The sequence below is a fragment of the Gavialis gangeticus genome, unplaced genomic scaffold (genome assembly GCF_001723915.1).
Source record: "Gavialis gangeticus isolate Ggan-Ray unplaced genomic scaffold, GavGan_comp1, whole genome shotgun sequence".
Classification (NCBI taxonomy): domain Eukaryota; kingdom Metazoa; phylum Chordata; order Crocodylia; family Gavialidae; genus Gavialis; species Gavialis gangeticus.
The window spans coordinates 11,154,280-11,180,972 of NW_017729011.1; the positions used below are offsets into that span (position 1 = coordinate 11,154,280).

At 46.8% G+C, this 26,693-nt stretch overlaps 1 long non-coding RNA gene across 1 annotated transcript; it reads left to right on the forward strand.

Moving 5' to 3' along the window:
- Window positions 1-26,693, forward strand: LOC109293120. The gene is made up of 4 exons (XR_002096250.1): window positions 1-99; window positions 18,146-18,231; window positions 25,747-25,890; window positions 26,442-26,693. It is a non-coding gene; the product is annotated as an uncharacterized LOC109293120 (long non-coding RNA).

Here is a 26,693-nt window from a genome sequence, read left to right on the forward strand (position 1 = left end):
AACTTAGCCAGTGCAAGTTCAGAAAGCTTTAACCCCATTGGGATCCCGCCGCAGGGAAAGTTCAAGCAGCCTGTTCTGTTTAATTGTGCCTAGAAAAAGGTATTTAAACCAAAGTTGCTGCTTCGCTACTACTTCTTTTTTAAAAAGAGATTTCAGGGGTTTGTTGTGACTCTGTTCCTCCCCAGTGCATCCTAGTGTCTTTCCTTTTTCTACCTTTTAATGCTGCACTCTTGCTCACAACAGGGAAGGGCTAGACTGAGAAGCAGGAAGGTGCATGAGTGCATGTGAGTTAGGACTGTTAATTCTTTTGGTGGCTATGCTAAAACCAAAGCACATCCTGTATGCTAGGCAGTTGTTTGATACTGGGGGCAGGGCTCTTTAAGCACGTTGCTGAATCAGGGCTTGACTGCCCAGAAACTTGCAAGCTCCAGACGCATGCTGAATCACAGTCATATCCCCAGTAATATTTTTTTTTCCAGAATGGATGAAAATGTATGCAGATATACAAGTGAGAAATAGGCCCTGGGGCATTTGGCAAATTGGCCGATGCACCATCAGCGCACAAAATACTGGCCATCACTGCTGCTGTAGAAAAGCAGAGTGGCAGAAATGAATTATGTCTCCAGCAATTGTCCAGGGAGGAGAGAAATTAAAGAGTGATTTTTTTTTATAATAATAATAGTAGGAGTAGTAGGAGTAGCAATATGCTTGCTATATTGGTTGGTTGGTATTGGTTGTAGCCATGTCGATCTATGAACATAGGCAGACAAGGTTCTTTGGGTAAATCCAATAGGTTTTAGTAGACCAACTAAAATAGTTGGAAAAATTCTTCTTTGCAAGCTTTTGGGAAGCAAGGTGTGTCAGGAAGAAAGGTGTTTGTACCCAAAAGCTTGCAAAGAAAATTTTTCCGACTATTTTAGTTAGTCTAATAAATGATATTGGATTTATCCAAATAATCTTGTCTGCTTATACTCTTTAGAAAATACTCTAAACATCCTCGGCAGTTTTAGAAGGGGTGGGATGCTCAGTGGGGTTTTGACCCACGCTCTGAAAGGCAAGGTGCACCCATTGTTTTGGGAAGAGAGCAAGTTGTGTACATGCCATTTCACTTGATTAAATGTTATGTGTGCAATCACCGGGATTCATGTGGGCAGTTCATGTGGCAGTAAGTCTCACGATGTCCCAACTAGTGCAGAAAGACAATATATATTCTTAAGACCAGATCACTGCTCCTGCCATGTTAAAAAAAAGGGTAGAAAGCAACCTGAAGGGGCCAACTGCACATACTAGCCTGTATAACTTCTCCCACCCCTTTGGTCTAGGGGATGAAAGGGACATTGTCCAGGTAGCTTGCACACTCCAGTAATCCTCAAATGGAAGAAAGTTTTTCTTTTTCTAGCCAAAATATGCTAGAGTACACACAGGGTGTTTGCAGGGGAGATGCAAAGCATCCTGGGATGCTGGGGGACTGTGAGTTAAGTTGAACCAGGAAGAGGTCTGGGACAGAAGTTCCATAAACCAGTTTGACCTAAATCAATTAAGTCTGATACTACTTCCAACCAGGTTTATCCTAAACCACTTTTGGCCATTTTGAACATGGTTTATGTGCCCTGAACTTCAGTTCTGTTACAGATTTAATCCAGCTTCTGAGCACTTAAACTGGTTTATGTGTAACTTCTGTCCCTAGCCTTCATGTTAGTCACTTTGTTTTCCTGATGTTCAAAACAATTTTTGCAGGCAAAAAGCAGGTGGGTTGCATTTTGATGGCTTTTTAAACTTGGATTCAGGAGGGGAGGAAAGTTTGGTGTTGCTGCGGGCTGAGAGAGAAAAGTTTGAGTAAAGTTTCTCTACAAAAAAGCTACTTATGTAAATTACAGTTGGAGAAAGCCACAGCTGTGGCAGTTTCCTTGGTGGTTAATAATTATTTGAAGTTCAAACGTTTTTGACATATACATTACCACTTGTGCTTTGAACATGTAAAGCTCTAAATAAGTGCTAAGTGTTATTATTATTTCAGAAAGATTTATGTCTTGGCTAAATTGTAATTTGGATAATTGCATTCTGTCTACCTCAATCCACCCTGCCGTTTCAATTGAATAGAGAATACTTCTTTGCTCCCTAGCCTAAACTGTTGTGCAGTGTTACTGTGCGTGATTAAACAACTGGCCCTTTCACTCTGCCTACTCACAGTGGTAAAGTCAAGCTCCTATTTGTAGCACTGGGGCCATGGTTTGTGAAGGGGTGAAAGAGGCTCTGATCTATAGAGGTGCAAATCTTCTAGCTGATTCATCTATTTAGGTTACAGATGTGTATTCAGATTTTGAGAAAAGTCAAGGCAGTTACTGCATTTAAGGCCAAATGTTCAGAAGTAAATATGGATTTGGACTGCCCAGCCTGAAGATACATCTACACTGCAGTCACTGTTTTGTTATACTTTAGGTCTCATGGACTTTAACTGAGATGAATATCATGCCTGTATCATGCTGCTGTGACTGCAGGGTAATGTAGACTTACCTGAGCTAACTTTCATCACTGCTACTGATAGCAGTCTTGTCACAGTGACAGTACAGGCCAGCAGTATTTACCCAGCTTCCCTTATGGGTTCTTTAGCTGGGCAGAGCTGCTTAAAGCTACCTAGCTAGCTTGCTTAAAATGAGTGCAGGCAGGTATGCAGTACACTGCCTGAGATACTTTAAAGGGGCCTGCTTTTCAGACAGTGCCGAGCAACCCTCCTTCAATCAGTGCCCCTTTAAGATGGCCAAAACCGGGCACCCAAAATTACTAATCACTTGGAAACTTGCCTTGCCTTCCACTCAGTTCCACTGGTGCTCCAAGAGCGGCAGAATAATGAGAGCCCAATTGTATCTCTGTCAGATTTCCTGAAGTGCCTGAAAGCTGGCATGGAGGGTCTAGCAACAATCAGCGAGGCATTCACTGAGCAAGTTTTTCACTCCCTGAGACAATTATTTTTGAGGTACAAGTGGAAACAGAAAGTTCCCACTTCAGGCAACAGCCCATAGAGGGGCCTGATTTTAAGACAATGCAGAGTGCCTCCAACTTCAATTGGCGTAGCCACAAGTGGTGGGTGCTCATCAGTGTCTGCAAATCACAGTATTGCCAACTCAGAGCATTCAAAAATCATGAGCTTAGAAAAAAATACTAATAAGACACGGTAGATTCTTTTATTTGAGTAACCAGCACGCACTGCCAGAAGGGCGTGAAATAAGCTTTGTTTTTCAAATACAATCACTTGACTTCAGGAGCTGGGACATGATTCATTCCAAAAACAAGTCCTCAAAAATATGATAGTTGACAACACTGAGGTTGGGACAAAAGCTTCTCAAGTTCAGCGCAACACCAAGTGAGGATGCAAAGTGACTGGCATTGTAGAGTCAACAGGGCTTATTTTGGGGTGTGATTTACTTGGGAAGTGCTTAGGAAATGCAGTAATGGATGCTTTACCTGCCTACAGCTGAACTGTAATAGGACAAAGAAGAGAAGCGGGGATGGCAGGGACTGGATGAGATGCATCTGAGATGGCTATTTATTCCCTGAGCTTTATCCTGAGTGAGTTTCATTTGCAATTTATGTCTGTAACTGAGAATTCAATTTCTCTACTTCTAAGAAAAAAATAAAAACATCCTGATTTACTGAAAAATATGAAACAAAGCAGAAAATAATAATAATAGTAATAAAAAATCAAGTGGCAGAGGAAAGCTATTCACACGGAAAAAAAAATCTTTATTTCTATGTCTGCGGTCTTTCCCTTTACTGGCCGGGACGAACCATTTTTCCTTGCAAGTTCTGCATTTTTCAGGATGGGAAATATGACCTCTCTGTGCATACAGGAACTTGTTATTTCATACCTTGCTGCCAGTGTGGATCTTAATCAACCAGAAAAACTCAAAATGACAAACAAACAGTAGACAGCTTTGCTATCTGAGGTTCATTAGCTCCTGGTGACCTTTCAAATCTGCAAGAAACCAAGAAGAAACATGCAAAAAAAATGGGAGGGATTTCAAGTCGTTTTGCTGGTAATTTTCACTGCTCCCCAGATCCCTTCTTTTAATGAGTGGCATATCTTGATTGTTTTCCCAAGATTTGTACTTACAGGAGTAAGCAGAGAGTGGTGCTCTGACCTACCATGGAGATGGGAGGCAAAAGGTGCCCAGAGGAGTAGCACATGCTTTGCATTGCCCAAGGTTATTTGAAACTAGCTCTCAAGGGCATCATCAGCTGAGAGGCTGGAAATTCAAGCGAAGGGCACAGTGTCACACGCTTGGCATAAATGCACACTGGGGAGCTGTCAGCAGCGTCCTGCTGCAAGAGGCTAATGGGGAGGAAGATATGGTCGCCAGAACAGATCTGGGCTCTGGACCACATCCAAAGCAAGGGCAGGGGAACAGGAGAAGGACTGACCTTGAAGGCCAGCCCCATGGCTGCAGGCATCCTGACACGGAGCCAGCAAAATCAGGGAGCAAGGAGAACTGATTTCAAGAATTAATCGTTAATGACAGACACGCCTGGACAGCACTGCCATGGCAAGCACCAAGGGCCAAATCCTGAGGTGGCGTAAATCAATGTCTTCCTACTGCCATCAGTGGTAGAGCTGCCTAGAGCATCATATGCCATTGGAAAAGGCAGTTTTATCTGTATCAGAAAACTGGGAAAAAATGGCTTGATTTGGCCCAAATTTCATTCTGGAAGAAAACCAGGGAGAAATAAAAAAAGTTCTGACTATGCTGAAATATCCCGGCTTGAAATTTTTAAACATTTCCTTTCCTCTCCTCTTCCCCCCTCCCCTTTGGAAATGGCTTCTGATTTCAAGGGAGTTTAATTTTACTCTATTATTGTAACATCGCACAAGGTAATCAAGTTAGAGTCGACCCAAAGTATTCTGAAGAACTGAAATCAGACTCTCCCCTCCTGCCCCATCCCAGGCTTTTCCTTTATGGAGGATTCACACATGTTGAAGTGGCATTCTTAATTGGAAGGAAGCCAAATTTGAAATCTCAAACCCTTCCACAAAATGAAACCTCTGTCATCTGTTTAGCTCTAATTAGCAGCAATTTACACCACCTGAGCATCTGGCTCTCATCAGATACCTTGGGGAAAGAGGCAGTATTGCAAGCCTGAATAGAGGAGAAAGGGCTGTTTCAGCTGTAACTAGAAATGCTTTGTAGCCATTTTGTATACTCCCCAAATGCCTCGTCCTGCTGGATCCATGCGCCTAGGGAGCTTAGCAGGGAGCTAACAGGAAAACAGAAGCCAGCTGTTACAGGGGGAGCACTCTCAAAAGGGAGCGAAGGGCAAATGTCTGTGCATGGAGAGGGCAGGCACCCTTCTAGGCTATGGGACTGATCAGATCTAGAGAGTAGGGGCAGCATTGAAGCTGGATGCTGAAAGCTAAGGAGCCCACCTGAATGTTTCCCATTGCACCTGGGCTGCTAGCTCCACCTGGAGCAGTTAGGTAACCAGAGCCGTGCCATGGAAACAGCTTCTCAGGTGGAGTGACTTTGTTGTGCTAGGAGAAATGAAGAACAGATATGAAATACGCCATGCGGGTAGTGATGCCCTGTGTGGTGTGCTGTCCCAAGGTGACTGTTACCTCTCCTTGTAATGGAAGGAAAGCAGAAAGGAAAGGAAGCTGTTGAGCTGAAAAGAGAGGGCATGGAGTGGAGACTGGATACCCCCTAGGACTTGCAGAAAAGCTCCTCACAGGCCCCATTCTCTGCTCTCAGACTCCTAGCAAAGCCTGTTGCGTCACTGGGAGTTCACTTGTATCCTGCAGGGGTTAGGATCTTCCTGCATCTGGCGCCGAGGTACACTGGCAGTACAGAGGCAGAGGAGCCCTGGGACTCCAGCATGATGAAGCTGGAGAAGGTCTGTGTCAGCTAAGAGCAGCTGGGAGGGATAATTTGCCATCTGTGCGAAGTGTTTCACCCCTGGTGCTGGCGGTTACACTAAAATGCAGAGCAGGAGAGAGACCTGGTGCTGATGGGGGTGAACCATCTGCAGGAAAGAAACAGGACAGCAGGTAGCCTTAAAGAATCACTTGCAGGGAAGCTTGCATTGGAAAGCACCTGGCATGAATCTGGCACCTGTGAGGATGTGGAGCAGGGGTACTGTGTGCAGCTGCAGGAAACATGTGGTTATGGCTGTAAAAGGGCAGCAGGTACAAGCAAACACAGACAGGCATTTGCTCGAAAGAGGAATCAGGCAGGTTAGCCTGAGCTTGACGAGCCTCAAGCATGGATTTTCAACATGATCATCTCTGGGCCCTGTCCTTCTCTGACTTCTCGGGAGTAGAGCTTCTCTCAGGATGATCCCAACATGGAAATGGGCAAGACTCACCAGACGGTGCATGTGTCAGGGAGGACAGTTTGCCAAAAGGGCTCCAAGAGTTGGAGAATAAAATAACCGTTATAAGTACTCCAGTGCCCAACAAACTCAGACTCCAGGCTAAAGTGTGGGATCATCTCCAACAATGGTAGTGGGTCTCTGCTGAAAAGGAGTGACTGTGCAAACCACATCTCACGACTGAAGGGAGAAAGGCCTGTTCAGCAGCTGATGAAGAAGCTGGAGAAATCGGGGGGGGAAAGGTAGAGTAAAGCTAGATGTTCAGCTCTGTTGGAGGAACTTGAAAGCTTGGGGATGCATGGGTTCACACAGAGCCCATGGTCTGCCCAGCGGACGTCTCCGATGGTACAAAGAACAGAGAGTATTTTCCAAATAGCTTTTGTGTCCTCCTTACTCCACACCCCACTTCTCCCAGTGAAAGCACTAGGTGCAGGGCCATTATGAAGTTGTGGGCTCTTTGAATTTTAGGGTCTTTCCAGAGCATCCCAGCTTGCTTTTTAAAATCAATACTGCTCACAGCAATTTTTGCTGAGTGGAGCTAGCTTTCCTTATCTAAATCAGCATGCTGACAGCTGGCTTTGGGAAACTGTATGCAGCCATGCAAGCAGCAGCAAAAGCATGAACATCAATAATTCTCCTGCCCGTTCACTCCAAGGCGGTTTAACCTTCAAAGCCTAGTTGGGCCTGGCTATGAAGAAGTCCTTGGAGCTAGGATGCTGTTCCATCTGATCTTGTTTAAAGGAAGCAGGGGATGGAGTTCATTGGCAGACATAGAGCTGGGTGGTCAAAGAGTTCAGGGCTGCAGATAGGAGCCTGATTTTGCCATAGACTTGATTACGGAAGTGAGCAACTTCACTCTTCTGTCATTGTAATGCATGTAAGTGGGGACAATACTCCTTTACCTACATGAATTGCAGTTAATGCAGTGGTGTGTCTACAGCTCTTAGCGCTTAGTGTTGTGAAGCTAAACCAAAGCACAGGTGCCACTACTACCTGCCTATAGGAAGGAAGGCCCCAATCCTCAAAAGTTTTTAGGCACTCTTTTATGGGAGTTTTGTGTCTAACTACCATATGAGGATCTGGGCTGGAGAATTCCCCCAAAGTTGCTTTCCCATACCTAAGGGGATGGATGGGATAGCTGGATTCAGAAAGTCTTGGGAAACATCTGAACCTTGAAAGCAATATTAAACCCTCATGGTGTATTTTATAAAGGGTCATTTCCTAACAGGACCCTCTGCAGGCAACAGGAGAGGTGTCTCAGCCACTTTCTTATTCTTAGGCCAAGCCCCACCTGGCTTTTCTTTGCAGAGGGACCGTTAGCTTCAGGGTCCTACCTTTCTTGTAGTTTTATTGCCACCAGTGAAAAAGGAGGGAGTTCACAATCACCCATCAGTCAAGAGATAGCTATTTAATTTATATTTACGGTGAGCTCAGGTTGTAAATTAGCCACCTCCTCCAAAACGTCCATGCATTCATTCCACAGATAACGCTTGCACAGAGAGGTCACACAGGCCGGTAGCAGAATCAGGAATAAAAGTGAGGTCCCTTCCTTCAGTTGAAGGCCCCTATCTGCTGCATTCACCCCAAGAGCATGAGGTACACGTCACGGAGAGCCGGTGGCTTACCCAGTTTATCAAGAGCAAAGGAAAAGCCATACCAGAGAGCAGGAGCTAGACCTGAAGTTAGACCTCCCCGTTTTGGAGCAAGGAACCCAAGAACCAGCAGAACTATTATAAACAACTTCATCCTGCCCTTAGCCCCCAGGAAGACAGAAACCTGTAGCCATCTGTCAACCAAATTAAACATGGGTTTTGTTATACGGGTGCAAACTGCTGTGCTGACATTCTTCCTTCAGTTTAAATGCACCTTATTCCATATTTTCTTAAACTCTTCCCCCCGCAATCAACTTTAGCTAAAGCAAAACAAGGCAGTCCTAAAAACTGCAGTGAGAACTCCACAAAATCCTTTGCACTGGTTTTGTTTAAAACCACACATCTAGTTAAACTAAAGCACCTCTGAGGATGGGCAAGCTCCTTGGGTCCCCAGCTGCACCTGCGGGTCCCGTGGTGCTTGGCTAAGTTAGCTCTTCTAGTCATTAGCCCAGCAAGCAGCAACAGGAGCTCTGACTCAGGTGTGTGTGTGTTTACCTACTTGTCCTTTCCCTAGATGTCTGGGAAGGTTACAGGGCAGATTGTTGCAGTAATTGATACAGGAAGGCATGAACACAAAAGAAAAACAAGTTGTTACCTTTCAAACTGCACTCATGCCCCATCCACCCTGGCTTCACATGCCAGACACAGGAGCCCAGATGAGAGGGAGGACTGAATCTCAGTGGAGGAAAGCTGTGAACAAAAGCCCTGGAAACTGCCTCTTTATCAAGGGACCAATCACCCTGAACTCATGCAGTGTTTTGTTCTCTGTCCTCCAAAGGTCCTTACACTGCTGTCACATCTGAGAGTCTTCAAGTTGCGTCTTAGGCAATGGAACCAACATTTGTCTTGTGGTTGTTCTCTTGCAGGGAAGAAATGGGTGCAGGGGAGTGTTTGGGGTTTGATCTTTTGAAAAACAGATATAGCTATGCCTGTGTGCATGCATGTACATACACATCCACTCACACCCCTGTTTTGCTCTGTGTTCATGTTAGAGAAAGCAAGGATTAGAAGGTGGAGGGGTTAGTGATGGCCTGGAGTTCCTAGGAGAGTCCCCTGTACAGTTTCAAACCAGCCACAAAGAAGGCATTGTGTCCCTTTATGAGAACATTTCATGAAGGTAATGGAGTGTCTAGAAAGTAAGATCCAAGACCCTGGACTTTGGTTGCAGAGCAGTGCAAACATGTTCACCCCATCTCTGGTGAACATCATTGTGCAAGCAGGGACTGCAGTTTGCAGCTACACTGAATCTGGAACCTAAGGCACAGACGGATGGTACCTGAGGTACAATATAAGGTGTCACACAGGAATGCACTGCTGATACCAACCCTTGCACCTGGTAGTTAACCATTAACTTGCAACTGCCTACATTAGACAGCAGGCCTACTGGAGAAAAGACATTTTTCTACATCTTTGTGAATCATCCTGTGGTACCATAGTATAAGAGACTGTAACAACAGACTCCAGCCCTCACATTTCTCTTAATTTCCCACTTTTGTCTATGGCTCAGGGGGCAGGCATACTGCTCCTTTTTGTTTCACAGCTGCTAGAAACATCTGCAGAAATCACCTGGCACAGAATAGTAACTGTGCATTAGCAAGTTCTGCACTTCACCTCTGAATCCTAAGTGGATTATTGCAGGAAAGAAAAAAAGAAACCTTTCTGGGTCTTGGGGTATTCCTACAGCTATGTGCTGTGACACCTCTCTAAGTTCTGTGAAAATTTAGAGGACTAACATGTTCAGGCAGTGCTAGTTTGTTAATGTTACCATTGCACACTTCTCCTTCTCTGCAGCCCTTTCTGCTTGACCAGAGGCTTTAAGACTGTTGCCCACATGATCTAAAGAAAATGGACTGCAGACTTCTAGGGCAAAAACTTCAGCAGGACTTGCCAGTGCTTATGCCCAGCTTGCTGGCTTTGCAGTCTGACAATAAGCCAGTAGCAAAAAATGGTGTTTGGGTGGCTTTGCGATTGATGAAGAAAGATGGGCAGTGAGTTCAAACCCAGCCCAGATTGTGAGTGTGTTCTGCTAGCTTTGAATGGGTGCTTGCTGTCAGCTTAGCTCTTACTGGACCAGCCACACTGTGAGCCATATCCTCCCACTTAACCACTGGCTGGGGGTCTCAGTAAAAACTATGACCTGGGTCTATAAAACAGGAATGGATGGTATGTGACAGCTGTTGTCAAACACTCCTCCTTTCCGCTATGCTCAACAGGCAGTGTCGCCTCTTATCCTCCTGATAGGGATGGGGGTCAGCTGTAGTAAGAAAAGGTACATGTGGACTCCACACCCATTTGTTCTGGTGGCTGGGGCGCATATAAAGATGAATTAATTTGCAACTGCTTCAGCTAACAGAGTTGGGGCTTTTGATTCAAGCAATGAAGGCTCCTGCTTTACAATCCAGAGGTTTGGGGGTTGCTCCCTACTGCAGACAGCCTCTCCCCTCCTGGGGCACTGGCAGTGGGGTGGGTTATCCATCTCACCTGGTGAGATGATGGGTATCACCCACTTGGATGCAGTTGGGGGTTGCATTTGGCTGACTGCAGCCATGCCATCTGGACAGATGTATGAACACTGCCTGAAAGAGAGGTCACTGGCTGCCTGTTGTCAAGTATGACTCACTTTCGCAGTGCAGGAGTGGAGGGACTGTTATTCTTTATTGCTGGCAATTTTGACATCAAAATGGGATGCTTTATAACAGACATGCCCTAGTTCAAACTGCAGTTAACAGCAGAGTCCTATGGCCTATACTAAATACAAGGTCACGCTAGACCTTCTGGTCTTACAATCCATGGATATAGGATCAGAACAATGATGCAGCTAAGCCTGGGGCATCTCTGTCAGCAGCCAGCACTAGGTCCCCTAGTGGGTAATAACGTGCAGCATAGAGCCAGACTCGAGCCCAGTGCCAGTAGGGCAGCCTGCATGGGAGTTCGTCCTACTGTTTCTTCTATACCTAATCTGTAGAAAAATAGTAGGCTTCACTGTGCAGGGCTGTCTATCTGGCATGAAATTCACTTAAAATTCAAAAAGTAAATTGGAAAAAAAATAGCACCCGAGAGTTCCCTGGAAAATCAATTACGCTGTATATGAGGGTGATGCCTAGAACAACGTTCCACAAAAATGGCAAAATTCCCTGCAATTTTCATCAATTCTTTCTTCAATTTCCTCCCCATCCCTGGTGATGTGTCAAAAGAAGGATGTCTTTCTTTCTCCAATTTTGGTTGCGTTGCCTGGGGTGGGAGGAGTGGAGGGAATGAGAGAAAAGCCCATTCCAAAAATGTAATTAGGCCTATATTACTATGTGAATTACTCATTATATTTTGTTTAGAGCCATTATTGGCTGGAATGGCCCTGAAATTGAATTGTGCTGCAGTCTCGCAGGCGCATTTCATTTTACCCACATTCATTCGTGGTCAGGGGCTGCATTAGAATCGGAGAACGAGAAAGTAAGTGGAGGGGGGAGGGAATTGGGGCTGAGGCAGGGGGATCTCCAGCAGTTCCTTCACTTACAGAAGCTTTCATGAGAGAGGCGAGGAAACCAAACGAAAAACAACCCGTGGCCCCAGTAGGTTGTTCTATGCATTTGTCTTTGATGGGCAGGACTCACCAATGGTTACATGCCTTCAAATGAGAGGTGAAGCAGGGGTGATGGTTTGATGCTCTTTCCTAATGAAGAGGACAGGCATGACACATGCAGCAATAGGGACCCTTCACGTCTCAGACTTACTGGGCACATGCCAACATGGAGGAGGCAGCAGTTAATGACATCTCTATGGGTCACTTAACCCACAACTTCTCTGCTGACACTGTCAGCTGTGGTGGAAGAGTTATATTTGCATGTGTGGACAACTATATATTGGGAGCTGACCTTAGACAAGATCAATTGGAAGGGGGCACCGTGCTGCTGTTGATAATACTGCCTTTCCCCTGTTTTTGGGAAGTGCTGCTCTGGCTTGGGTTTGAACCAGTGACCTAACAGCAAACATCTCCATATCCAAGTCCCCGCTGACTTATTTCACCACCCTTCTTTTGCAGCGGGTGTGATCAACGTATATGTAAAAGTGTCACCACTGACCTCCCAGCTACTTCTGGGCTGACTGCCATATAGATTGGGCTTTTTTTGAGCGTGTCATTCTTACAGATTGTCTGTCTAGTTGCCTGCTTCTTCAGAAGAACGTAAGCGGGGGTGGAGGTTAAGGAATATTGTGTGTGTGTATGTGCATGTGTGTGTGTGCTGCAGTTAGTATGCCGTGGACAGGAGTGTGTGCATTGCCACTGAGTGCTGCTATACACGGGAGAGTGGTACACAGAGCAAGCAACTAGGAACCTATGATTGAGTCCATGCTCGACAACCAACTTTCTATGTAACCTCAGGCAAATCATTTACCCTCTCTCTGTGCCTTAATATCGCATCTGTAAAATGAGGAAATAAGCACTTCCCTTCCTTGCCAGGGTATTATGGGGCTGAACAAAAGATCCTCATATGCTCAGATGTGATGGTGATAGGGCCCCTATATGTCCTGCTTCTGGGGTACTGGTACGTTTACCCACCCAGGGGTAGGTATGATCGATGCATGTCACTAATCGACAGCTCCCTGTTCTGGGGCTCAGGTCTCTACCTCCCCAGTCCTTTCTCTAGTAAAGCCGACAGTGCCCCTGCTTTCACCTATGGCTTGGCCTCTGGACTCACTGCTTGGTAGAGATGCTGTGGATCAGGCTTCTTTCTCCTGCTGGACAAGGGTTTGTTTTGTGACATAGGGTCACAGCTTCCTTTGTGAGGACTCATGGAAGATGAAAGCAGAAACAGGCCTTGGAGCAGCTGGCATCTGCAAAGGGGAAAAAGAAGATTTTTTTCCCCTCTCCTTTAAACCATCCCTCGTCTGAATAAAATGGGGAATTAGAAGGGGATTATGTATTGGCAGGAGAGGTGTAATTCATTTCTGCCACTGTCCACATGTCAGGCTCGATTTTAATTTCAGATAATGTCAAAACCAGATTAAAGCCTATGTAAAAACCCAGCCTCCTGCCCCACGTCACTCTGCACTGAACACTTTACGCTCCCCCTTCTCTGCACACACGCTCAGGTGTATGCAGTACTAACTGGTCTTCAATCCCCACGTACTCGGAGCTGGAACAACAGCATGTCCCACTTGTTCTTTTCACCTCCAGCCTGGCTATTCCTGTAGCAGTGCCCCTTACCCTGCCTGCACCTTTCCCAGTCTGCACTTACTCTCTCAGTGGCTTGTCATTTATTTGATAGGACTGGAGGTGAATGGTAAGGGTAATGTGGAAAATACACCTGCTCTAGAATTACGGATGGAGCTATGTTCAATGAGACACCAGTGCAGGAAGCATGGGCATGGAGAGTTAATTAAGCCACTAAAAAAGGTGTGATACCAAGCTCTTGGAGGCGAGGACTGTCTTTTGGTTCCTTGTTTTTGTAGTGCCTAGCACAGGATGACCCAGCTTCATGCTTGGGCTCTCAGGCACTGCTGCAGTACGCGTAATAATGCATTGGGCACTTGCACTCCAACACAACACTGGAGGAGAGGAAGAAAGCAGGCAAAAGTACCAAAGAGAGTAGGTTTCCTGGAGGTTTAGCATCTCAACTGTGTGTGTGCTTGCACATATGTACTTTTGTGTCTTCATTCACATGCATGTGGCCAGGCATGCACCTATTCATGTATATGCAGGGTGCAATTTTCTCTTTTTCTGCTCATTTTCTCTGTTTCTACTCCACCCTTTTCTGTTCTTCCTCCTGTTGTCACTAATCTGCCACTCTACTCCCTGCTGCTTTCTGGTTCCTTCTCTCTTAATGGTCTCTGCTCATTTTCCTCGGAGACATACAGCAGACAATTCTCCAGGGGTGAGGACTTTTACTTTCAACTCCCCTGCTAGAGCTACTTCCAAAGGGCTAGTAAGGCAAGTCCCTTCAGGGTGTTTCCCCAGTCACCCTGTAGGCGACAGAGACGTCCAATGGAGCCTGAGAGCCAACAGGAAAAATACAATTGCAGCCTCTCCTTTTTGTGCTGCTTTCTCTCTCCCTCCTGCCCTGCCTAGCTGTTCCTCTGTCCCTTGCCTGGGGCAGTCTTGTGATAAGAAACCAGCTTATTGATCTGGGTTGTATTTCAGTCTCTGCCAGAGACTTGCTGAAACTAGGGAAGTCACTTAAACCACCGTCATCAAATGCAGAGGGCTAAAAGACACTTAAGTCTATATTTAGGCCACTAATGAAACTCAGCATGATTTTCACTGAAGTCCATAAGCACCAAAGTCCACTGGCCCCTCAGAGAGCTGGAACAATATTATGTAGGTGGATGTGGGCTGTTTAACTTTAGGCAACTAGGTAAGAGAGAGGCCCTTGGCTAGTGTAAACTGGAATATCTCCCCCAAAGTCCATGTGCATTTCTCCCAGTTGAAGCTGTGACCCATGGCCAGAACAGATGCATGCCTCAGTTTCTCCTTCTGTGAAATAGGTTTAATAGAAAGTGTCTGCCTCATAGGATTAAAGCAATGCTTAGTAGTTGAAGAAGTGCTTTGAAATCCTTGGATTGCATGTACAAACTTCTTTCCTTATGTATGGCTTTCCTCAGTGAATACAAACATAGGGATTTCTGCCTCTGCTCATTTACCATTTATACCAACATGCTTTTGACAAACATAGAGAAAATGGACTTTATTAAAAATAAACAAATCTCCTGCGATCTTTAATCCCAGGTGAAGATAACTCATTTTGTGTTCTATTATTATTTTGTTTTATTACTCGGCTATTGGAGACACCGGCAGTAAAAAAAAATGCTCCTCCTATATCATTACAATGGGCCTGCCGGGGAACAGTGCATGTGGATAGGGTGATGGTAGGGGAACACTGATGCTATCATCCCACAGAATTAATGTGCTGGCTGGTGGGTTCTTTTTATTGCAGCTGTAATGTATCAAAGACAGTGTAAATCCAAGCAACAAGATGGGCTTTCCCATTGGAAAAAAAAAAAAAGGACATACAATTTAAAAACTAAAGGGAAGGCACTGATGTTCAGTATAGCTGCCACAGAGAACCCGCTCTGCACACGGTTGGCATTTCCTGCCATGTCATGTGCACAGCCTTGGAGATGGGTTGCCTAACCTGGGTGAGGGGGCATGTGTATCAGTGGCCTGCACTACATGAGCTGGATCAAAAATTCACAGATTCCCAGAAGATTAGGGTTGGGATAGATTTTGTGAGATTGAGTCTAACCTCCCTGCTTTTGGCAGGAAAGACGGCTGGGGTCAAATAACCCCAGCAAGGTGAGCTGGATTCTCTTCTCAGCTCTGACACCCTGGACAAATCAGATCATCTCCTCAATTTTTTCATCTCAAACATGGAAATAACAGTACTTAGCCACCTTTTTGAGAACTGGTGATGAAAAGCACTCCGTGTTATCTGCCACCTTCTTACTATCAGCATTTGGGATTGAGTGGAATAGGCCCTCATGCCCTGCTCTGGCTTTTACAATATATGGCTGATGATCTGCAGCAGAACCAAAATCACCCCTAGTTTTGTCCAGTTTTCAACATCTTTACCATATTTACAAGATCTGGTTACAGTAGCAATGGAGGTGTTGAAAGTTGCTGGGAGTGGCCAAGCCTCCTGTATATTTGTTTCACAAAAGCTGGTGTGGCAGATTCTTCCCTGTTGCATATAAGATTTAGCTCATACCCTGCCAGAAAATAAAACTAAACAAAAATAACCCCAAAGAAACACATTGCACTGCATCCCAGAGCTATGCCTCCACTCTGGTTCTCATGAACTGCCAGCAGGAACCAACACCCCAAGGGAGGCCATTCTCTTTCCATTAAACCTAGACAGTCAGACCACAAAAAAGCATCCTAGTTAGTTTTAATTATCATGGCAATGCATAGGAGATGCAGTCACTCAGGTAGTCTGCTCTGCTTAAAGCTTTTTGAGATCATTGACTAGATCCTCAGCTAGCCTGAACAATGGAGTTTCTCCAGTTTACACCATAAATCAGATCCTGTTTGTTAACACCCAATTCACCATGGACTTGCACCTTCTGCTGTCATTTCCAGCAGTGCAAAGCAGATGCAAACTTCCACCAAGTCTAAATGGCAGTGTTTGGCATCCAGTTCACATCGTGGCTATAAATAAGTCTGATTTTCTCACTTACAGCCATGTAAATCTGGAAATGCTGGAATTACTCTATGGAAGTCCTTGGGATTACACTGATATAAATGCAAGGAGAATTGGGTTGGAAGTCCAGGCCAATAGTTAATAGTAGCCAAAGTATAGCTAAAAAAATAATAGCATCGATTGTACCTTAGTCATATCCCACAGCTTCTCTTTACACAATTGACTCCATGGATGCACCAAGAGCATTTGAAACTATACTGTCATCCCCCGAGAGCCATATAGCTTGGAAGACTGAGAGCTACACTCTATGGCCTCATGCATCACCATTTGAATGACCAGCCAAGCTGTGCTCCCAGAATCTTTATAACTGGTGATGTCTGAAGTGGAAAAAGGAGAGCACAGCTTTATTTTCAGAGACCGGGCTGAGCTCTGAAAGCAGCTCAAAGGGAGTGGTAGAAATCTCTGCTTTCATTTGCAGTCCAGGGGCATTAGCTTTGAATGATCTTGGATAGAGAGTGAATTCAGAAACACCCAGATGCTGTTTCAAATATTTTTGTCTTTTCACTTTTCTGGAAAGACCTGCTGTTTTGTATCGTGAACACAGTTGGATGGGGTGGCTCAGGGCACTGCAATGGGGAGACAGAGCTGGCCACCAATAGGAACCCAAGGCCAGGTTGAGATTGATGTAAAAAAGAATTACTGTTTAGTCGCCCAGGTGAAATGAGTTGGTAAGTCTCTCTGCTCAGATGCCAATGCATGGTTGCTCATGTGTTCAAATTACCCATAACTAAATGGGTTATGAAGACCAAGCTAGATAAAGAGGTGTTTGCCTTAGATCAGAGCTGAGGTACAGTGTCTATTGGAGGTCATTTTATTGCAGTCTGATAGGGATATGAAAGCCACAGTCCCATAAAAAGTCCCAAATGGCACAAGACATAGCAGGAACATGGGTGCCCAGAGGGACATCATTCAGTTGCTTTGCCCTGGCTCTATCATAGGGTCCCTCCTCTGAGCATCTACTAGTAACAGAGCACCAAGACACAGCAACCCAGACTCAGTTTCCCCACCAGAATTTCCTGCCTGTGGCACTATTTCAACTCTCAGGACCCCCCTTTTCCCTTAGATGAGTTACCCCTTTCTCAGGCTGAGTCCACACCCATGGTCAGGGGAAGAGTTGTTTGGTTTATTGTAAAGATGGCACCTCATGAGATGAGGGTGGGGAAAAACATCACACCAGACTGGAGTCCGGAGATCCATTCCCACCCCCGGTTACCATTAACTCACGCTGCTGTGATAACACTGATACACACAGGAGCATTTGAAAATGTTCCTATTGATCGAAAATGAATAATTATCACCCTCTTTCTCTGTTCCAGGGTTTCGCGGTGAACAGAAGAGCGGAAGCACTAAGCGGGATTAATAACTACTTTTCATTACTTTTAATGCAAACTATTGATTTTAAAGTGTTGTAGGGTATGACAGTTTATTACAATAAGACAATAAAACAGACTATATGAAATAATTGAGAATAATCTCTTCCCTTTTCCTGCGCGACGCGAGGACATTATGTTCTGTGCATGTGGAGACATTTATGGCAAACTCTATCCAGCAATGGCAGCTTAAGCACTCTATAAAACAGCACTTTGGAGCCGGAGTATTATAAATAATAGGTAATAAAACTGGTAAATGGGGCTTTAATTTGATTCCATTATGTCATGGAATGACAGGAGGGGAGGGGGGCAGAGCTGCGAGGGGATGGGATACTGTTTTCAGTTTGCAAACGCCTGGCACCATGCAAGAGGGCATGCAAAGGTGGTGCAATGGGCTGCACAAGCCTAGTGTGACCAGGAGACGCAGGCAGGGATTCAGGCCTGATCCTGTGAGTAGAGTTGCCAACAACCTCAAGCCCTGAGGCAGAGCTGCAAGTCAGGGCTCCTTCCTACCCTGTATCTGATATTTCAGGCACTATTCAAGCTGCTTCTGTTGCCTCTGCTTTGCCTGCAGGTGGCGTGGACCCACTGGTTGCCACGTGCCGAGTCTTGTCATCCCATCACCTCTGCAGAAGCTGCTTCTCATCCTATGCCCTGCAGGTAGCTAATGGTTTCCGTGCACGCTCAGCTAGAGCACACGTGCCCTTTTTCCAAGGAGGCTGGCTTAATTCTGAGCCTCGTACACAGAGCACCAGTATCTCCTCGACCACCATACAGTGAACTCCCTTCTTGAGGGTCTTTGCTGAAGGACCCTGAAGGGTTACAACCACCACAGCCTACCCTCTCCAACTACCGTGGCTCACTTTTCAGCTGGCACATCAAGTATTAGTAGCAGTAATATTGTGCTAGCATGCAGAGGCCCCAGGCCAGGACCAGACTCCTGTTTGCTTGGTGCTGTACGTACACAAGACAGTCTGCTCCAGAGAGCTTACATGACACTACGAATACCAAGTGCCAGAGCAACCAGAATCGTTAAGAAGCTCAACTGTCTTTCACATACCCTGCATGAGGTATAAACCCACTGCTATTTGATTCAGGGTGCCTACTGGAGCCCTGCTTTGCCATGTTCATTCTCTCCATCCCATACCTGGAGCCTGAAAGCTACCTTTGCCTACCTTTGCACTTGATGCCAACCAGCTGGGGCTCCAGAAACTAAGCAGCACAGGCTGTGAGACTGACATTTTCCCCCTGTGTAGTTGGCCCTGCACAGCAGCAGAAGGTGCCGAGCAGAGGCCTGGGAGAAGATCCCTGCATGCATTTTACTGCATGCAGCAGAAACACAATTGATTAAGAATAGATCTCTGAAAAAGACCCAGTGCAGCCACAACTATCATGGTTCAGATCTAACGTGCGGCAGAAGAACTGCAGTGATAATGGCCTTGGCAAACAAACACCACTAATTCCTGAATACTCTGGAAAATCAGCATAGTGGCTCCTTGCTGGGCTCTCTTTGTCTATCCTTTGTGAGCCACACATCCACAAACTGCCAATGGGTGTCATTTCCTTGGCAGCCTATAGGAATCGATATGCAACACCAGCCCTACTTCTCAGAAGGGCTGCTCTGAAGCCAGAGAGAGTCAGGGCAAGGAGAGCACAGTTATTAGGGACATGACTGGATGGCTTGGGAGATTGGTAATGGGATACATGGCATTTCATCTCCAGCTTCCCAGTTTAAATCCCATTGCAGAGAAAGTCATTGCCATCTGGTGCCCATTCAGTGTCTGGCAAGATATGAAATGAAGCTGGGGTCTCAGCCCAGTGGTACATTTTCACTGACTTTGAACTTGTCCTACCACAAGGGAATCCAAAGACTTGACCTAGCAAAACATTTGAGCCTATATTGACCTTAAAGTATGGGAGCAGTCCCACTTGCTCCAATTCAGCTACTTGCCTACTTAAACTTAGGGGTGTGCTTGAGTGCCTTGCTGTGCGCCAGCCTAAATTATCAGAAGGAGAAGGGTCCATTCACACCACTTTACACACCTCTCAACCTCACCGAGATCTCCAGGGCACGACTGACATGCTGTGCTAAGAAGTGTTATGCATGGGAACACAATTGCCAGCTTCTTTGGGGAGGATATTCCAGAAGGGACTAAGCTGCTGAACCTCAAGCCAAGGATTTTTCTTTAGGTCACCATGGGCAAAGAAGTGCTGTAGCAAGCAGGGCGGGGATGAGGGGGTGAGTAGGGCAACCGCCCCGGGCGCCGAAACAAAGGGGCACCAATAGATGCTGCCCAGCTGGGGCAGGGAGCAGGATGGAGCCACAAGTGGCTTGTTTGGGGGGGCTCGGGGACGGGGGAAGGGTGGCTCTCACTGCTGCATGCACTCCTGGGCAAGCATGGGGGTGGGGCGAGGGTGGGCTGCCATACAGGCTTTGCCCCAGGCACCAAACTTCATTTCTGGGGCAAAGCCATGCAGCATGATTACAGCACTCCATCTCTATACTATCTGGACAGCTTCTCTGTCTTCCAATCATCTGTCATAGTGCACTGCACGAGCACTAAATATGATCTCATTGGAGTAGGAAACATCCTTTTGTTCTGGGTTTTGCTCCTCTCTCTCCCCCTGAACTTGGAAGATGAGCCAGGCTTATGGACACGGGACATTCTTGCAAATCAGGTCCGATCACAGCATTTCCCAGCAGTGGAGAAGGGAGGAGGAAGCCAGCCCCTTTATTGATACAGAGTGCCTAATATACTGCTGCAGAATGCAAAGTGGGGCCAGTGCTCTGTGCAAAATTGCACAGTAGGAGCCCAGGGGCTGCTGGTGCACGTAATGGGATAATGCTGAATTGCTGTGGACCAGCTGAATTGATATGACATGTAAAAAGTATGGGGCAGGTGTCATGTGAAAGGTCAGGACTTAAACACAGGCTGGAGAGGTCAGGCTTGCCCTAAATTTACTCCTTCAGCCCTGGAAGTGTAGCAAAATCTGACTTAGATTGCACTGGCACTAGGGAGCCCGCAGCTATGAGCCATGACCCCGTTGAGCTAGGCACTGTACAAACATATGGGCTGCATTCCTTCCTTCTCTTTCCTTCCATCTCCATGATTTGACACACAGGAGATGACTGGAGGGCAGGTCGTCAACCCTTTCACATGGGCTGGCTGATCATGTCGGTCCCAGTGTCTTTTAAGCAATATTACAACTAAGATTTGGGGAGGGAGGTCGCAGGAAAGGAAGGGTTCCTTATTTCTGTCATTTTCAACCCTAGAAGTCAAGTGTTTCCTAGTTCTTCTAAAAAGAGCACTGATATCCCTGGAGCCTTTCCAGCTTTTCGCCTAAGCACATAATCAGGCAGGGCTGTGTTTTTTAGAGAGGGGATTACACACACAATAGAGCTGAAGAGCCCCATCGGAGCTATTCCAATCTATTAGGAGCTGCACTCCATCCAAAGTAAACATTAGAAGGAGAAATAATGAACTAACTTTGCTGCCCGCGCTAGGCAGACAGGAGGGTGCTATGTGTGTGTGGTGCATTTTCCCTGCACAGGCTTTTCTTTTGTGGTGCTACTCTGTGTTTTTGCACCAAAACAAAACATGTGCTCCAGCCTCTCAGCCCTGGTACAGAGAGCCGCTATCACGCTGCCTATGCAGCAGCAGAACACGGGAGGCATCAAAACCATCAATAGCACAGGAAGTGCCCCACCATTTAGTGCATCACAAACTAATAAATTGGCATTTGTGTCCATGCCAAAGGGGCCTGGTCTGCAAAGAGAGCAGCTGGGAAAGGCAGGAGAGGGCAACGGCAGCTGCTCAGCATCCCTTAAAGGGAGAGGCAACTCTAGGGCAGAGACCTTTTTGGGAAGGGGCTGGGACAGTGTGGAAACTGCAGCTGTGAGATCCTGGAGAGGCAGACAGGCCAAGGCAGGAGAGGAAGACACTGCGGCTGGCCAATTGCTCTGGGCAAAGAGGCCAGCACAGAGAAGATCAAATCCATCCCCGTCCAGTAGGATCACACCCGGGATAAATTTGGACTACAGACTTTAGCTGTAGGGGGAGAAGCCAGTCCAGGGGAGAGATTCCAGCTGGGACGTGGCTGGGGAGAAAGGACAGGGGAGCGATACCTTCCAGGCTTGGAGAAGAAACACACCCAATGGTCCCAGCTGGGCAGAGGCCCAGGGGAGAGCAGGTGGGGGGGGGGTGACATCCCAAGTGACTCATGCTCTCCTTCCTGTCCGTGCCCTGCCTGAACCTGCCCTTTGCACATGCCCTGCATAGCTGGAAATCCTCCTCCCTGGGCTGAGGATGGGGTGCAGGAGGGAGGGGGGAAATGGACTTTGTTCCTGCAAATCTGTTAGCTGGCAGCATTGCCATGGTAACTGGAGGCTTCCTAGGAGGAGGAGGTGAGAAGTAGAAGCAAAACAGGCCAGTGAGCTTAGCTCTGCCGTGGGATTTGAGCTGGGAGGAAGTTTTATACCAGGAGAAAAAGAGCAGTGTAAACAACCCAGGCACGTGGGGATTCTCAGCGCCGGCTGCTGAAAGTCCCCAGCGGGAGCAGCAGGTGAATGCATGGCCTGGGAAGGATGCACTTGCATCAGACAGACCCAGCTTCATTTGCAGGGGCTTCCAGCTCCCTGATGCAGCCACCATGGAGCAGATACAACCTTCCTTCCTCCCTTCCTTCCACCTGGACTTAACAATACCCAGCCAGTGCACTTCTGTTTCTCTAGCCGCTGCTCTCGGAGGACATCAAAACCCTCTGAATTCACCTCCTGACTGTCCTCTGGCTGTGTTTCCACAAGTGAGGGAACTAAAGCATGAGAAAGCGTCCTGGCCTACCCAATGTCATGCGGTGTCACCAAAGCAGTGTCTGATCTGGGAGCCGAATGTATCTTTCCTGCATCCCATGCCAAACCCAGCACTATTTCTATTCCCTGCCCCCTGGAAGCGATACACCAGAGAAAGGCTTTCCTGCCATCTCCCTCTGTATTTACACAGTCTCTCACCTCACCTAAGGTCGCTGAACTGAACAGGATGCATTTTTGAGAAAAGGATATGAAACTTGGGCTGCTGTTACTTCCTGCTTCTGCTGGTTGAGGGTGGAAATCCTTTCGCAGCTTGGCCAGGCCTCAGGTTGGGAAAAAATCAAGGGGTGACAGTGTCTACATTGCAAACTCCATGGCTTTCAAATAAAAGGCCTCTTGAATAATCAGATCATCTTTACCCTTCGGTACTCCAGGCAAGCAGAGGACAGGTAATTATGTTGACATTTATATTGTCACCATTAGGTTCCAGGGTAAATGTTAACTGAGAGGAAAAGGTGCAGGTCACACCTCTTAGACACATCATTTCAACCTATCTGCAGACTCAGGTGTGGGTTGCATTTGATTTATAATTTGCAGCTATCTCCGGGACTATAACATCTATAGACTTTTTGTTTTTTAATGAAAGCTATGTCACAAACTTGTTATGTGAACAGTGACAAGTCACTAAGTATTTGGTGCCTGTCTGTAAAATGGGCACAATGCACTTCCCCAACCAGCAGAGGTATTTTAAGGAGTACAGGTTACAAGGTGGTCAGGTACGCTAGACGTGGGGTCCATAAGAAGACCTGACAGGGATCTCTTATTTGTAGACTTTTTGGTGGCAATAAAGCACGTGTTAGTTTCAGTAAATAAAGTATAACAGTCCTTCCTCCTCACTCTCTCATTTCCTTTGGGTAAAAACCACACCAGCAAGCCGTAGTTACATAAAGACACCCATCTATACTAATTCGGCATTAGTCCTGTCCTGCAAATCCAGGTTACAGGGAAACAAACTCCAGTTCCATGGCCAATGAGGATAATTGATCAGAAAATGCCGGGGAAGACTCTGTTAGAGAACTGGCCCAGTTTACTACGTGAGAACTGACCAGTTTGGGAAACCAGACAGGTGAGGGAAGGATCTCCAGAGTCACATAGTGAAGTGGATAGACAGGCAAAGGGGAAGTGTAGGGGGGATTTCTGCTTGAGAAATTGGGAATGGGAGATGGGGGGAGCATGTATGACTATTGTATGGCAGGCAACAGAATGGAGGGGCAGGGGTAGCGAGGAACTATTATTTCTGCATTTGAAATGTGAGAGAGAGAGCAGCAAAGCTGAAGCAATGGGTGGGCTGAGCAAGTGGATGGTATACATGACAAGAGTAGAGATCACATTTAAAGATAACAGTCCTCTCCCCCTCTGCATATACATCCTAGGGGACCCAGTTAATAGAGCTGTTAGGTGGAAAAGCATTTGCATTAATAAAGAGCTCAATGATGGACTTTATTCTTGCTGCTGTTTCCTCTCCCAGTCAAATCAGCCTGCACAGCCCTCCCCCGAGAGGGATTCCTAGGAGGGATGAGCTGCCTGAAGAGCAGAAAGAACACATTTCATACCATAATCACTGCAGGAAGAGACAGCCTGTTTGCCCAACACCAAATTGCTTTTGAAGTGAGATGCAGGGCCTAGTGGTCTTGTGGCATGGTCATTTTGTAGGCTGTCTCCTACGAGCCTGGGTTTCAGACTGGAGCAGTCATTTCTCTGAGAAGCAAGATGGGCTTGCGCAGCTTGGCCATCAGGTGGTCTGGGCTCACCTGCGTTTCAAAGCCTTACAGTGGGGCTAATACACCTTTTCTCCCACCCTTTGTCTACCTTCTCTAAGCTCTTTCAAGAAGGGCCTCTCTGACTAGAGGTCTTTACAGCACCTAACACAAAGGGACCTTTTGGTGATACTGGGTGCTTCTATACAGGATGTTTACTGAGTAGACTAATTAGCTCTGCGGTAGACATCTCTCATCTACACATGTGGCCCTATTAGGCCATAGGAAACTAATTAACCCTGTAGTAGGGTAGTACTTATAAATGTGAGTACTGTCCTGCTGCAGAGATATTTACTCTGCAGCAGTGCACATGTAAACACTGACACGGCCGGCTGGGGCATGATGGTGCTTCAGTGAGGAGCTGCTTGCCGACTAACCTCTCTTTGGAGCACCTTCTTGCCAAGCCAGCCCCTCTGCAGCACACTGAGATGGGTCAGAGCAGCTCTGGGCTGGCAGGCTGACCCTGTGTGCCAGCTGGGGCTGCTCCGACCTGGCTTAACATGCTGCAGTCCTGGGCATGTGTTCAAACAGCACACCGGGGAGCAATACACTTGAGCGCAATACACACTGGAGTTTATTGCTATGTGCTAATAGCACACACAGATGCACTCAGTGGGCGCTTGTACACTTGACGGTTGTCACCATGTACACATGGCAAAAATGTCATTTGGGTGGCTTAATGGCATCATGAATTACACATGATGTAAGTTTTGGGGGTTTTAAATGAGTTTGCAGCATCGCAAACTCAACTACATCCGGATGTAGTTTAGTTTGCAATGATGCATTGCAGTTGTCAGCTTGCTCCCCTCCACTCTCCACCCCTCTCCCCCCACAGCTGCAGGAGAGGTGGGCAGCCTCCTCAGAAAAAAAGGATCGGGCCCCTTGCCACTTCTGATCTGCAGCAGGCACCTACTGAAGGCAGAAGTGGTGAGAGGCCTAATCCCCTTTTTTTTTCCAGCGAAACCTGCCTGCCTCTTCCATGGCTGGGTGGTGAGTTGCTGGTAGGGCATTCTGGTCCTTCCCTCTGTGACACTGGCACTCCCCAGGGCTGCCCAGACAGGCTGCTAGCAGGCCAGGGGCTGCCCCAGCTCAGAGGCAGCACCCAACTTGATCCAATTCTTCTCCGAGCCTTCCTGGGAAGCAGCGCCCAGTGGGCAGGCTCCGGCTCTGACCAAATAAAGAAGGATCGGGCCCCTTGCCATAATGTCATGGAAAAATTGAAACAGTGGGCTTCAATTAAAAACCCACCATTTCAATTTAGGGGACACAGATGAAAACCTTAAGGATTAGACCCCCATCACATGTACAAGCACCCAATGTCACATAAATAACGCTGATAATGGCAAATGAACCCCTTAAAATATTCACCCCCAGTGACACGAGTTACGAGAAGGACACGTTGCGGGGCTCTACCCTTTTTCTGAGGCTCCCAAAGCATTTAATAGATTTGGCCTTACAGTGCCCATTTGGGGCAGGTGAGTGAGAGTGCTTTTGATATAGGGAAACAGATAAAGTGATTACGACTGTGTTTATTATTTGTATTGTGTCCAGGAGCCCTCATCATAGGCCAAGACCCCGCAGAGCTGGCACTGTAAAGACACGGTCATTGCCCCAAAGAACTTGCAAGCCTGAGAAGCATCTTGCACAGGGTCACACAATTGAGCCTCTTCACAGCTGGGAATACACAAACACAAGGTATAGTCCTGCTGCCTTGCTTATAGTACCTGTTCTTCTGTGCAAGGAAATGTATTTAAATATGCTGGAGACGTTCCCTTGCTCCTTTCTTCAGGCTGCATTTCTGTATGGAGGGAGTCTCCCAGGCCGTCTGTGGTGAGGAGCAAGTGGCACGCACCTTGCTGTCTTTCAGGGGGGCATACCACAAGGCCTGCAACGTCTCTTTCTGGTGTTTCCCTGACACTCTGACATGAATGCCTGTGTTCTGTGCCTGAGAAAGGGAACCTTTCTGATTACTGAAATGGGAGACTGGCCGTGGCTGTGCTTGGCAGGTTCAAATGGCTCCCATTGAAAATGCCCTCCAAAGAGACAGCATGGATTCATTCTTCTCCGTTTATTTATTTCATTTAAAATGTTTTGCTGGCTGGGACGGCCCCAAGAGAGCGGCATCTCATTTCCATGAGGTTTCTAGGGGCACCACAGTCATACAGCTGCATGCCAGCTCAGAGCAAGAGCTGTATGGGACTCTGCTGAAAACACGGGGGCACCAAGCAACCCGCTTCTCCTTCCAGAAGAGGAAGGGGCAAGTGTGAGGGGAGACCTGCCTGACTCAGACCCAGCTGAGGAGGAGGAGGAGGCAGCATGGTGGGGAAGGGCTTTCCACAACCAGCTCCTGGCTGCCAGGTCATTATTATCAACTCCGTGCGCCTGTAAGTGTTCTTTCTGAGCAGGGACCTGGGAGCTGGGAGTGCAGTTCAGCTGAGTGTATTATTGGATTATCAGCTGATTAGAGCTGTTAAGAATCCACTCTTGAATAATAAACA